Raw genomic sequence first — 15,046 nt, forward strand, 5'->3', positions numbered from 1 at the left:
CATAAACAATCCCTGAACCATGTTTTCCTGTAGTTTATTAAACTTCTATCTTCTTACGCTTCCTCAGGTTTTATCTTCTGGCTGCTTTCACAAGATGTGACTAAGTCTGTGTATATCTGAATATACGGGGGCCTGATTCTGTTTGCAGGTCCCTTGGCAGCAGTGTAAGAGCAATCGTAACAATTTGCATTTATACACTTCCTTCCACCTGATAGCCTCAGAGTGCTTTACAAATACTGATTGATTATGTTTCACATTACTCCTGTGGGATGGCTATAAAACAGAAAAATAGAAGTGTGGATTATGAATGACTGGAACTGAGAGATAGGCAAAGAGAAAAGAAAAGCACACCATTAGAAAAAGGAAGGGCCATTACTTCTCCATAAAACCAGGAACTCAGTGATTTTGTCCCCATTTACACCAGCTGGAAATTCAATTTTCATGCCCCAAACTCCTGGCAAAGCATGAATTTAATTCAGGATGTATCTTGGCCTTAATGAAAACTCTGGATGCTCTTAACTTTTGACACAATATATGCACTATATAGAGTAAAGGTGATTCTCATGTGTGACATCAGGTTTTTGTTTCACTGGACTAATTTAATGGGCTTAATAGCAAGAAAGGCTGCTTAGCCAATACCTATCAGTGAACAATACAGACTCTCCTGTCAGTAGAGACTATAGATTTGTATAGGTCAAGTGGCTTCCCAGGGAATGTGATTTAGTTTATCTGACTCAGTGTCAAGTTCCTCCCAAAAGAAGAGCTGAAGTTCCCAACGTGGTCAGTGGAGATAAGCAGGGTGCTCTGGAGGCCTCCAAGGAGAGATCTTGCCTGCCTAAATTTAATCACCTAAATTAGATAAAGTGGATCTTCCTTTCAAGGCCTTCAGGGCATCTATCATCACTACTTGCCTGGGAACATAGGTACTCACTGTAGGACTGCTCTGATAGGAGCCAAAAATACAGGTGTTGCTTAGGCAGTCAACCCAGGCAAACTAGATCCCTCCTAAGGAGAAGATATACTAGAAAAATCACATGCAAATGTTGGGGTGGCAGTGAAAGGAAAAAAAGCATGTCCTTCAACAAAGACTCACCTCCCTGCCCTGTTTGCTAGCTTGCTCTCTGCAGAGGTTGCTGTCCCTTTCCTGACACACCACTGCTCATGTGGAGCGATTCACATGCTAAGCCCTGACAGTCCTCCTCCCTACTCCTCCTCGTCGTTGGCTACATAACCTTGTCCGGGATCAACTCGCTGAGTGATGTGTATTGCTGTGCGCTGTTGCTCCATTCTCTGCATTATTTAGCATGCTGACAGTCTTTGTGTTATGTGCAAATATTACCAACGGTGATTGCAAACTGTCTTCCAGAAATACGGGATAGCAACAGACCTAGCAACAGTCCACACAGAACCCTACTAAGAGCATCCGCTCTCCATCATGGTTTCCCATTGACAAACCCTTTTGCAGGTTTGTGAATTAGCCTGTTCTTAATCTCCTTAACATGTGCCTTATTGATATTATGTGGAGCTAATTTTTTAATCAAAATGTTATGCAGCAAAAAGTCAAACACTGTACAGAAGTCTAAATAGATTACGTCTTTGTTGTTACCTTAATTAGCCAGCCTTGGAAAATCATCAAATATTTAAATTGCATTTGTTTTATGAGACATGTTTTCTGTAAAATTTTGGTGACTAGTATTAATAATTATATTCCCTATTACTTATTTATTCTTTATTAATTCTGTATTAATTTTGCCTTTTTTTCCTGTATTGGTTCTGTTATTGATGTCACACTGGCTTTCCCAGGAGATCTCATTCATCATTTGTTTTTATTGACACACATCAGCAGGTTTCCCACCCTTTGGAACATCCCCTGGATTCTGTTCTTTTGGTAAATGCTTTTCTAGAAACTCTCGGGCATGAATGTTGCCTCAGCCTGCAAATTTTTCTGTGTTTCGATACATAGCCTCTCTAGTTTTTTGTGATTGTGTTGAGTAGCTGTGTCAAAAGCAGGGGTGTCATTTCAGACAACTTCTATGGCAGATGAGGAATACAGAGGAAAGGAGAGAGGTAGCAACTGCAGGAAAAATGCTCCAGTCCCAAATGAGCCCGGTAGTTTTGAAATATGAGAATGACTACAGAGAGCTAGAATAGTGAGAAGAGCGATAGGCAATTATGACCTGACATGAACTGCACCTCTCCACAGAAAATTTAAGTCACTTCAGCCCCAGCCCACCCCGCTACACAAATGCTTCCCCCTCTCCTTCTTCCCCTCCCTTCTTCATGTGCATCTAAAACTGTCTACTTTAACCAGCTTCTTCTGCCTTTGATGGATCCTAGGCCAAAGACCTCAAGTTTCTAAGAGCTGTTGTATACGAGGGCCTTCTTCCTCTCAGCCCACATCCACTGTTACAAGAATCTGGTACCTGTTTTGGCCAGGAGAAAGGAAATCTCTGATGGTTTAGATCATCCCATGAGGGAATGGACACTGCTGTGCATCAAAGTCATTAACATTTTCTTAGATTGGATCCTCTTGAACCTTCAGCAAGATGGGTATTTTAAGAAACTGCTCTTTTCCCTTACTCCGTTAGAAGTCTTAAGAAGGTTAAATAGCATTTTTTCTTCCATTTTCTTTAAGTAGCATTTTTTCTTCCATTTTCAGCAAGAGGATCAGGTGTAATCAAATCAGATGGCTAAAAAAGTGAATGCCAGAAACAAAGGAATAAAAATCAAAGTAGAACGAAAATAGAAGAGGTTGTAGAGAACACTTAGATGAATTTAAATTGGATTCTCAGATAATTTATGGAAAAATAACTTAGTGTTATTGTCAGGTGTCTATGAACTCCTGGAAGTCAGATGAGGTCCCATAAGACAGGAAAAAGCAAATACAGAGGACTTTTTTGAAAAGGAAGAGGATGAATAGAAGGCCAAAGGATACTGACCAGCCAGCCAACCAGGCATAATTGAACAATAACTATCTGAAAGCACATAGGGAGAAATGAGCAGCAATGTGGTTTTGTTAAGAAAAATAAAAAAGTGACAAATGAATTTAATTTCCTTCTATGACAGCCTTCAGGATAGGTAAGAAGCAGTAGTTAAATACTTGACCTTAGGATGTCTACTGACATTGTTTCATATTATTTTCTCACAAACAAGCTGGAGAAAGACAGTCCTGATCAAAACAAAGTAAAGTGGGTGAAAAACTGGTTAGAAAATAGCTGCCTGAAAGTAATTATGATTGGTTGATTTTCCAAATGGATGTACTGTGAAAAATTTCTCAAGACTCTTTCTTTGATCAGGTATTACCAAATAGTTTGAGTTATGCCTTGAATGATCAAACAGGGAGTATGAGTATTACACTTGAAAATGGGATAAAATGGGGTGAGGGCTGAAAGGAGTGGAGAATGGAATAGAAATCAAAACAGGGTGGAAGAAATGCATGGAGTTCAACAAAATCCATGTTTGTCCACTTAGATAATAATCACCTTAAGACAGGATATGGAATGTCTGGATTCAAAAGTATTTTTGAATAAAAGTGGGGTTTTACTGCATCACAATCTGGATATGTTGCAACAAAATGAGGCAGTTTCCAAAACGGCCAAACATCATATCGGATGTGTCTGTAAGACATGTCACATAATCCTCCCACTTACACTTGAAGGCCTGATATGGTTTAGCCCCAGTGTTGTTGCAGGTTATAAAGAGATGAACCAGTGTCGTGGTTTAACCCCAGGCGGCAACTAAGCCCCACACACCGCTCGCTCACTCCCCCCACAGTGGGATGGGGGAGAGAATCGGAAGAGTAAAAGTGAGAAAACTCGTGGGTTTAGGTAAAGACAGTTTAATAGGGAAAGCAAAAACCACGCACGCAAGCAAAGCAAAACAAGGAATTCATTCACTCCTTCCCATGGGCAGGCGGGTGTTCAGCCATCTCCAGGAAAGCAGGGCTCCAGCACGTGTAATGGCTACTTGGGAAGACAAACGCCATCACTCCAAACGTCCTCACTTCCTTCTTCTTCCCCCAGCTTTATATGCTGAGCATGACGCCATATGGTATGGAATAGCCCTTTGGGCAGTTGGGGTCAGCTGTCCCAGCCGTGTCCCCTCCCAATTTCTTGCGCCCCCCCAGCCTACTCGCTGGTGGGGTGGGGTGAGGAGCAGAAAAGGCCTTGACTCTGTGTAAGCACTGCTCAGCAATAACGAAAACATCCCTATATCATCAACACTGTTTTCATCACAAATCCAAAATATAGCCCCATACTAGCTACTATGAAGAAAATTAACTCTATCCCTGCCCGAACCAGCGCATTCTCCACCCCTTATTCCGTACCATTCACATCATGCTCAGATCCCACACTATCCAATACAACCTCATTAACCACCACTACCTTTCCCATCCTTTGGTATAACACACAGATATCATCCCCTTAGTTTACGGACCTGTGAAATGTTTTTAAAATGTCCACAAATGTCCATTGAGTTCATTTAGGCCATGACCTTGGGCTCCATCTCTTACGGTGGTCACTCAGGACAGGAGAGGTGGTGTGTTGCGTGGAGCTACTGGGCACCAAAGCCAGCTCAGGTCAGGTCACTGCTGCACATGCGCTGCTTCTTGTAAGGCTTCTCCTCCATTGGTTCAGGTGGTTCCTGCTATAGTAATTCCTATAACATGGAACTCAAATTATGGGTTACAACAATTTAAAGGTATATCCATTACAATCTCCACCCCTGGTCCCTTTGGATCAGACCATTGGGTTTAACACTGCAATGAACTCCTCCCCTTGCCCCTGCAATGGCTTGGACTTGTCCACAGACTGCAGTCCCTTAGGGGTGTACCTGCTCCAAGTGGAGCCTTATCTGTGAGCTGCAACCTCCTCAGGGGTATACCTGCTGCGGCATAGACTCATCCACAGTCTCTTTGAGGTGCACCTGTTCCAGCATGGCCTTCTCCATGGGCCACAATGCCTTCAGAGATGTACCTGCTCCAGCATGGTCTTACCCACAGCCACAGTCCCTTCAGAAGTAATCCTGCTCCAACATGGCCTTACCCATGGCTGCGGTCCCTCTAGGGGAATACCTGCTCTGTCATGGGCTTATCCATGGCCACACGCTTTGAGGTGCTCCTGCATGACCAGCACAGCCACTGATGCTTCAAGGTGTACCTGCTGCAGCATGGACTTATCCTTGGGCCACAGTCCATTCAGAGGTATACCTGCTGCGGCACAGACATAACCACGACCACAGACACTTCAAGATGTACCTGCTCTGGTGTGGACTTATTCACAGCCATAGATGCTTCAGGGCGTCCTGCTCCTGCGTGGACTCATCCGAAGGTCACAGTCCCTTCGACTTGAGTTCACACTGGAGTTCCAGCCTGTCCAGTCCAGCAGCACAGAACCAGCAGCGATGCCCTGGCCATCTGCCAGCCCAGGCGCATGGCCATTGCTGTTATCAACATGTTCCCAGGCACAGCAGAGTAAGATCCTCAGCAGTACAGCAGCACAGCAAGCAGCGAAGCAAAAAGCAGCCACTAACGAGCACTAACGAGACTCTAATATACAGTAAGGCAAGCAAGCCCCATGGCAAGCACAGGAGCTTGTCATTTAATAGCTAAACATCAATAACAGCTATAAATTTGATCTAGTGCATTCCAGTCAAACCTGTTGTTATCTTGAACCCTTTGAGCCCCACGTTAGGCGCCACAAAGGACTGTCATGGTTTAACCCCAGCCAGCAACTAAGCCCCACCCAGCCACTCGCTCACTCCCTGCCAGTGGGATGGAGGAGAAAATCAGAAGAGTAAAAGTGAGAAAACTCGTGGGTTGAGATAAAGACAGCTTAATAGGGAAAGCAAAAGCCGTGCATGCAAGCAAAGCAAAGCAAGGAATTCATTCACTACTTCCCATGGGCAGGCAGGTGTTCAGCCATCTCTGGGAAAGCAGGGCTCCATCACACATGAGGATTACTTGGAAGACAAACGCCATCACTCCGTACATCCCCGCCTTCCTTCTTCTTTCCCCAGCTTTATATGCTGAGCATGACGCCATATGGTATGGAATAGCCCTTTGGTCAGTTGGGGTCAGCTGTCCCAGCCGTGTCCCCTCCCAACTTCTTGTGCACCCCCAGCCTACTCGCTGGTGGGGTGGGGTGAAGAGCAGAAAAGGCCTTGACTGTGTGTAAGCACTGCTCAGCAGTGACAAAAACATCCCTGAGTTATCAACACTGTTTTCAGCACAAATCCAAATATAGCCCCATACTAGCTTCTATGAAGAAAATTAACTCTATCCCAGCCAAAACCAGCACAACCAGAAATATACTTGATTTGCCCACTGCAAAGGGTTGTCCAGACTTGAAGTTTTAATTCTGAGGACACAACTCAGGGACCAGATGTTCCTTGGAAGATCCTCTGTCAGTGCTGTTTCATGATAGCCAGGCTACTCTGAGCTTTAATTTCTACCTATTGGCCAAAAAAGGCCACCTCTTATTTCATTTGTTGAAGGACTGTTTCCATCACTTACACATTAGAAGCCATAAGGAGACAAAGATAAGTTCGATGTTTATCTTTAGGCAATGTGACTGTTACCCTTCTCACACCCCAAAGGCGACATAAAGCATCACTGTCTCCGTACTTTCCTCACGTTGCAGAAACCTCCAGCATTGCGATAGTGCCCTTTTTTTCTCTCCCTTGCAAATTCACGTCTGTATAGTAGCAAGTTTCAGGAATCAGTGCCCACTTCTGTCATACCATTTACCCAAGAAACAGCTGCAAAATGCGTCAGACTGACTTCACTACAAGCAGATTCCACTGCAAGGCATGAGATATCATGCCTCAACAAACCATGAATTGATGCTTCAGTCAATATTTTTCCTCTGATGTTCTTTGCTGAATTTAATTATTGGGTTTGACTTCAAGATTCTGTCATCATCAGCATGAAAATGATCGCCTGAGTAACTCACTGCAGCAGAAACCTCATCATTTGATATCAATGGCTTTTAATTAAATTGCAATAAAAGATAAACAAAACTTTTCAAAAGCAAATTTATCTCTGTTTAAATATTTCTAGTTCTATGTCCTGTGAAGTCAAGTTGCCCAGCTGAAATGTCAGTGGCCATGGCATTAGGTGCCTCTTTCACCTTTGCTGAGCTGATTCCAGTTACACACTGTCCCATGGTGAGGCACTACAAAGCAGAATTTCAGTAAGCTAATTGTATGGGGCTCTGCTATAAGCTGACCTGACTCCCCTCTCTTTGCTGTGAATGGCTCCATCTTGCCAAAAGAAGAAAATTAGGTTGTCTTTTAGGGATGCCATGCCAAGATCATTAAGTACTTTGCATGTTAGGACCAACTTAGTGAATATGATGTCATGCTCTGAGAATATCACGCTCCTTCCTGTTCCCAAGTATTTATGAGATTTGTCCCTAATCCTAAACCTTCTTCCCTTTGCAAACTTCTCAGTTCTTCATGCTTTACCTGTTTACTTTCCTCTTGAGACAGTACTGCTCCCTTTAAGAAAAGTATTCCTTGCAGTATGCATATGCAAAGGCAAAGAACGAAGAGGACATGATGGTCTTTTTCAAATATATGGAAAGCAGATATAAAAGAAGGAAGAATTGTGTTTTGCATGTCCTTGGTGACTAGGATAACATGTAATAAACTTCAGCAAGCAGGTCGTTGGATATTGCACCTTCTAACGCAGAGAATGGGTAAGCACTAGCACTGACTACCCAGGGAAGTGGTCCAGTCTCCAACACTGGAAGGTTTTATGAGTCTGCTATGAATCTCCTAGTAGTCCCCATCTTGAAGTTCCTCCTGATGGAGGAGCATGGGTGCAAAGCTCATCAGCTGTGGAGCAGATCATATTTCTCCAATCTCACCCTCCTCAGGGATAAAAAAATTGAAAACCTGGATGGTACTTTTTTCCTAAAACAAGAAGAGAAAGAAAAAAAAATTATTATATATCTATGTTCTTATGTTCATCTTCAGTGGTTGGCAGAATCTGGGACACAGTTTTGTAAATATTGGATATTCTCTATCTATATGCATTTACATAAGAAAATATGCAGAATAACCCAGAATAACCTCATCTAGGTTCTTTATTTTTTCATTTCTGTTTTTCTGAAAAAGTGTGAATGACAAATTTCTTATTTTCTAAAGATGTAATTAACTTCCCCTCCCCCCACATAGTAAGTGCCAAATAGCTTTCACATGGATCCAGGAATTTAATTAAAGTACAGAAATGAAGGTTTTTAAAAATAATTTTTATTAGTTAAATGAAATTATCTTAAATGTCCTAGATGCATAAGCAGGGTTGGAGAGCTTTTAACAGCATGTTTTGCATCTAGGATGAAGTTAAACTATAATCTGTGCAAATAAATTGAACAGATTGCTTCAGAACTCCACAAGATTTTACCATCGCATCACAGTAGCAGAACTCATCCTTCCAGATGGGCATAAAGAATTTTCCTACTTCTTTGATTCCCAGTTGTTTTATTTACTTTGAACACGCTAGCACCTAAACAAGTTGACTGTATCAGTGGTATAAACAGAAAATACTGTGCACTGAGACAGAGCTCAGTGGCATCAGCTTTAATTTAGCTCTGTAACAAATTCCACTTCCTGCTACTTGCTCAGTGCTTTTCACAGGTTAAATGGTTTCACATTTTTATAACTTTGATAAGAACCCTGAACTGCTTGAAATTGTTTTAATTTAAATGATTTATATAAATGGCAGTAACTATATATCTCAGTTCTAACTTATTCTAAGTACATTAACAGAGGTGTAAGAATTTAAAATTAAATATTAAGCACACTTATTATTGAAATAAAAACATAATTGAAAATCCCATCATTTAATCTGATATAATTTATTTTTAGCATTTTATTTTCTATCCATTTTTCCTGTGATTTCAGTTTACACAGTGTATTTTACACAGTGTATTGCAATATTGAAATAATATGCAATAAGAAGTCATGAGATTCATTTATGGGATGCGTTACAACTCACCTAACATTAGCTGTTTAAAAATTATGCACCTAGTCTCATCTAGTTAGGTAGGTCCCTTAATAATCATCAAAAAGATATCTTCACCAGGAGATTCATCTTAGGCTTATCTTAGAACTTTTTGTGAGATGGGGATGAAATAGCCTTTGGACATGACTGTCTGTCTCCAGGGACTATTGATGGCTCCTTGACGGTTAGTTCAGACCAGATACCTAACCTTCAGATGGCTGAAGTCAGGTAAGATGAACGTACTCTTAGAGACTATGGAGGGTCACTTGCGTTGTCAGCTACCATCATTCATCCAGGTGGTCTGCCAAAGACATCACTCCTTGCAATGAGGCTGAAAAACCTGGTCAGAAAGGGCATGGAAGCTTCCCTCTGGGCAGAAATTGTGGAATGTTTCAGTAAGTCTGTCCCCCTTCTATACTGATGTTAATTAACATGGCTCTGTGGACAGATGCAATTACAATTCACAGCAAACACAAGAGACTGCATCTATCTACCATGAGATAATCTTGAAACAGCCTCATCATGACAAGATGGCACTTTCTCTTCATGCCCAGATCAATCTTCCCCCTGGAATGCATTTTTCACATGCCAACTGTTGGATGTTCAGGCACTCCTAGGCAGTACATGAGTTAAAGTCCAGGCTGCTGTCCAGGGAATATTAGGGCTCATCTCCAGATGAGCACTCCTCTGTGGAGGGTTTTTATCTTTGGTGTTTTTCTTTCAGTCATAAAAAAAGCAGTAAAGTACAAAATGTTAATGCAATGCCATTCCCCCAAGAGAAGGTGGAGCAGGCTCAGGAAAACCAGAGAAGGAGGAGAAAGGGACCAGCAGGAAGTCTGAAGGTTAATACCATGCCCTTGGCATTCTCTGCATAGGAAAGCTGCCAAGAGTTTCCTTTGTCACGCTGCTTTTTCTGGAGGCCTTTTGACTTCTCTTAGTTGGTGAATGGAAAGCTGCACACAAAATAAATAATGTTTGTGAGACCAAATGTCACCACAGTATTCTTCTTGCATGATGGTCTTTAATTCTCAGTGTATTTTCCTTTGGAAACACCCTCTTCACCCCATTTCAGATTCTCCTGCTTGCTTCCCTTTAGATCCATTCTCCAGACCCACGCCAGCATGGCCTGTTCATGATATCTTACCCACTACAGCAGCTCTGAATTTTATTTGTTATATGCAGCAGCAAATAAAAGCACAACCAGCTCCTTTTCCACCTCCCTTTTTTGTTCAGCAGCATAAAAGATTTCTTTCACTTCTAGACTGTGCCGTCTTTTGGGGCAGAGATTATTTTTACCTGTCCATTCCATAAAACACATACTTATTGTTAAATAATAATAATAATAATAATAATAATAATAATAATAATAACAACAACAACAGCAACAACAACAACAAAAGATGAGTGAATGATGCAAAATGCTCATCTGAGGAAACATGTCAAGATAAGAGATGACATTGGACTTACTCAACCCACATCTATTAGCAATGTGGACATAAATGAAGATAACCGTTATCCCCTTATAGAAACTCGTGGCCATTGTACCTACACAAATATATACCTCTTTGACTCTGCCCACAACCCTCATCTACCCCATCAAAAGACGCATTTAATGCTCCTCACTGCCAAGCTGATACAGATGCCAGTAGTGTAATGCAGGGACAAATGTTTTCTCCTTGTTTCCTCCACGTGTGCCCCCCTTCACTGAAGTGAAGATGACTTAACAGCAACAAGAATTTTATGCTTGGCAGGTAAAAACCTCCTGGAAGAGGCAGAGGGATTTCTGTTCATCTGAAGCGCATGTGTCAGTGATCCAGAACAACGCAGCTCCTCAATAAAGACATACTTTGAAGTGAGCTAATGCCTTGCTGGGGCCGTCAGGCTGAACGGGCTTGTGATTGGCCTGCGGGATATCTCATTCCTTACTGTTCTTTATTCATTTAGTATAATGGAAATAAAGAAATGGAAACAGGAGGGTCTGACAGGATAATAGGCTTGTGATGCTCGGAAAATAAACATCTACCTCCGTCTTGACATTTGTTATCTATAAACGGCTTGGCTTCTTTTTGGCAGTTTTATTGTGTCAGGAGACCATTATCCTGTCACAGCACTGTATTGCACTGACATTATCTCTTAAGCAAATTTTGGTATTGAATTTACAGTTCTGTGGATATTTCTCGCCTTACACTGCTGAAGGCTCAAAGCAAGGTAGGGCAGGTCTTTGAACACACAGGTGATGGGACTGCACCAAGGTTCATGGGATGGGCCAGCTCAGGTACCTGGTGAAGAAGAATGGGTGCTGGTGGGAAAAGGCCTGGAAATTGGATGGACAGGATGCCTATTTCCTTCCTTGCACTGGCGCAGGGCTTGCTACATGCACAAAGAGCATGGGACAAGATGTCGCTGCAGAATCACAGCCTCTCAGTGGATGCTAATAATTCTTTACTGTGCCTGCAAACAAAGTAAGAGAATAACCTGGCAAAACCATGCATCTTATGGGGCATTATCACCCTAAGCATGTGCCCAGTAATAAAATTTTAAAATAGAATGTAAACAAAACCCAGCATTAATTTGCATCAATTTACTTCTGCATGAAGATAAAAGATTCTAAGGCTGGCCAGATAGGGTTACTGACAAAACCAACCCAATGCAACATGAAAATGATGTGCATTCTGCCATAGTGTTTTGTAGTGTTTCCAATGCCAAACAAACAAACAAAATCTTTTGAATGCACTTATTTAATTGTGGATCCAGTGAAAAGTCACTGTTTATAGTCTGCTAACACCTCAAGAAATATGTGCTTCCTGGAACAAACTACAGAGACAGTTTCTCAATACCTCAAAGATGTATTGTTTTAGGGGAAATGAAAACTCCTCTATCCAGAGACCCCTAAGAACCATCTCTCTTGTTAGCCTAACTAATCATTTTTCACATTGTAATAAAAAGAAATCCATGAAAAGCAGCGACCATAGCCTTTTGCAGCCAATTAATAGAATTCACAGACTTAGTTCCCAGGATAGAGAGCTAATCAAAATCTTCCAATGCTGAGAGTCTGTAGCAGCATTTTGACCATCTAGTTCAATTTCATTTATAAAATGCCCCATAGCTCCTATACAGCAACTCCTACCTCCTTCATAATCCGACATCTAGCTTTGTAAGGCTGTTCCCTCTCTAGTCTGACCACTTTTAGTTATGATTCACCTGCAGCCTAAGTTTCCTGCTTCATAATCCAAGCATAGAGGCTTCCTGTGAGCCTTCACCTGGAGAACATAAGCCCTACCTTTGGGATTTTGATGTTCGTTAGAAGCAGAGGCAATATTTTTAGTTTTATTAAGAAGGCTTCACTTCCTACAGAGGGACTGAATTTCTAGTGTGTGATGTGCAGTCATGGTAAGGAGGCGATAGGTATTAATGTGGCAGCTTTACAGTCTCTTCTCTTTGAAATAGCATGAACTCATACAGTTTTGTGCTATTTCCTACTTGCAAATATGCCAATCTTGCCATGCTTGCCTCCATCATTTTTAGTTTCCAACATCTCAGGTTTTGTTTCACCACCTCCAAATTGCTTATCTGTAGCTCCAGAAGGGGAAAGTTTGGCAGTAAGGGCTTTGTGGTACTGCCTAGCTCTGACAAATATACACAGTTCTTGAAGGATATCAGATAACATTTACATATAGCCACCATAACAGACATAAAAATCTGTCCTGTTTTTCAATGCCAAGGTAAGCATTATGTAATTTCCATTTTTTCTTTATCTTCAATTCTAAGTGCATAACCTTTCTACCCTACATCCGTGCCATTTCCTAAGTTTGGGATTGGAAGGGCTTGTGAATGTTAGACTAATGGAATTGCCTTTTTAAAAATAGCCATTACTTATAAAAACATTCCTTTTTCAAGCTGTAGTGCCCTATTTTTAATAGCATTCCTATTTTTAAGACAGTATTCCTTCTATTTTCAGCCATCGTCCTTTCTGAAGCACACTAAGGAGTCATTCTTAGGTAGGAGTCAGATGTCAAAAAAAAAGTCCCATGCCAAGGGAGGAAAATGCTTCAAAACATATTTCCATGGAGAAGGTATAATGCTACATGACCATGGTGCTCAAGACTGGTATACGCATTCACGTATATTTCATCCACAGAAATCTCAAGCATCTTATTGATCTCAAAGCTTTAATGCCAGTGGTTTTCTAACATTTTTTTTCCAGCTAGAAATTGTACCCTGGGGAATTATCCCATCACCATCCTCTAACTGCCAAGAAGCTACTGGAGCCGAGTAGCACATCTGTAATGATTAGGAATCAATTTGATCGACATGTTAGCCTGCCACAAACATTGGCAAAAGCCCTCCTGTTACAAGATACTTCTATTTTGCACAACAATTCAGAGGTCTAATCTCAGTTGGTTTTTCTGGGCTCCCTCTGTGGTCAGTGGAGAGGCAAATGGCCCATGGGGGAGCATGGTCCATCTTGTCTCAAAATCAGTGGGCTAAATTTCCCTCCAGAGGTACCATTTTCCTTCCTGTGACTGGAAACGGCATCATGACATTGAGTGTAGCATGAGCCAAAGCTCTTTGCAGGTTGCTTGACAGTATTGACGAGGTTCCCACTGAGCATAATGGCAATTTAAACACTTTCGTGAATCCACCTAGATGTGGGTGCCAACGTGTAGAAATCTGAAGCTGGAGCTGAATCCCAACTTCTACAACAAGCTCAGAGAAGAGGCCTGACTTTTAAAGAGCAAAGGTTGGGTGAGGCTAATCCTGCTCTGTACAGCAAACCCTGCCTGACTTGGTATTTGGTCTTTTTCAGGCTAAGACTTTTTGCTTCAGTGGGCTGTTGAACATTATGCAATCCCTCATCATTTAATTGATTGTTCTTTGTCCAAATTAACAGATCATCTACAATTACTTCCATCAGTCAAACTCCTCCAAGATCAGAGAGTTTACAACAAATACCTTTGCCTCATTGAAACAAGTCGGAGTTTTGCCAGGGATTTCAATGGAGTCAGGATTTCGCTTCTAAAATGTTTGGTGTTTTTGAATATGCTGAGGCAATATGATTTTTTTTTTTTTCTTGGTAAGCATCTATCTTCAAAAGAGGATTCTGAAAACTTCACTCTTGCTTTCTTAACTCAGACCTGCCAAAAATCTATGGCTGTCATCCAACACTGAAACACATTCCCTTTTCTTCCTCCTTAACTTTCCAGTGACATTAAAGATTATGTGCATTAAAAAAAAGCCTAATACATAATGCAAAACACATCTGGTGGAGGAGGGTGTGGAAGAAAGCAATTTAGCTTTAGGCCACTAATCTCTGCTTTCTTCTAAATTTTTTGGCATGACAGTTGCATTAACACCAAGTGTCACAGATCAATACATGTCAAAATCATCAGATGCAAAATTATGTGGGTATTTCAGCCAAAAACATAAACCATGATACGTTTTCATATCTCAGTGGTAAGCATAATTGTAACAAATCACATGAGTTTGTCTTGTCATGGCAAGTGAAGAGCAGGAAGATGTAAGACGGAAAGAATACTGAGGGAAGAGAACATCACTGCTTGAAATAAGTGTTGGAGAAAGGCACAAAGAGTGTGAAATGTATTTTTTCTTCACTTTATATTTTCTAAAAAATTAGCTTAATAAGCTACTATTAAAATGAAAGGGAATTCAAGCGAGGTAAATAGGTGTGGGCTTTTTTTCTTTAAATAATGAAGCAGCTATATGTTTTGAGAATCTTGGAGGCCACAGCTACTCTTCTTAGATTCAGTGTGTTTGAATGGTAGGACGAACAAACAATTTAACCTGAAAGCCATCCAGAAATTAAAAGGAAGATAGGTTTCTGCAGCTAATACTAAAGCTGATCAACATTTTTGACTGGGAACAATTTTTCCTTTGGAATACATGGTTTTGTTAAAATTAACATATAATCAAATTGAATCAGTGTTAATACAGACTGTCACAGGAATCTATTTCAGTGAAGAAACTAATCCTTTACTGAAAATTGCAGTCTCTTGAAGAACTTACATGGCTTCAAAATTG

The sequence above is a fragment of the Mycteria americana genome, chromosome 3 (assembly GCF_035582795.1).
Source record: "Mycteria americana isolate JAX WOST 10 ecotype Jacksonville Zoo and Gardens chromosome 3, USCA_MyAme_1.0, whole genome shotgun sequence".
Taxonomy (NCBI): Eukaryota; Metazoa; Chordata; class Aves; order Ciconiiformes; family Ciconiidae; genus Mycteria; species Mycteria americana.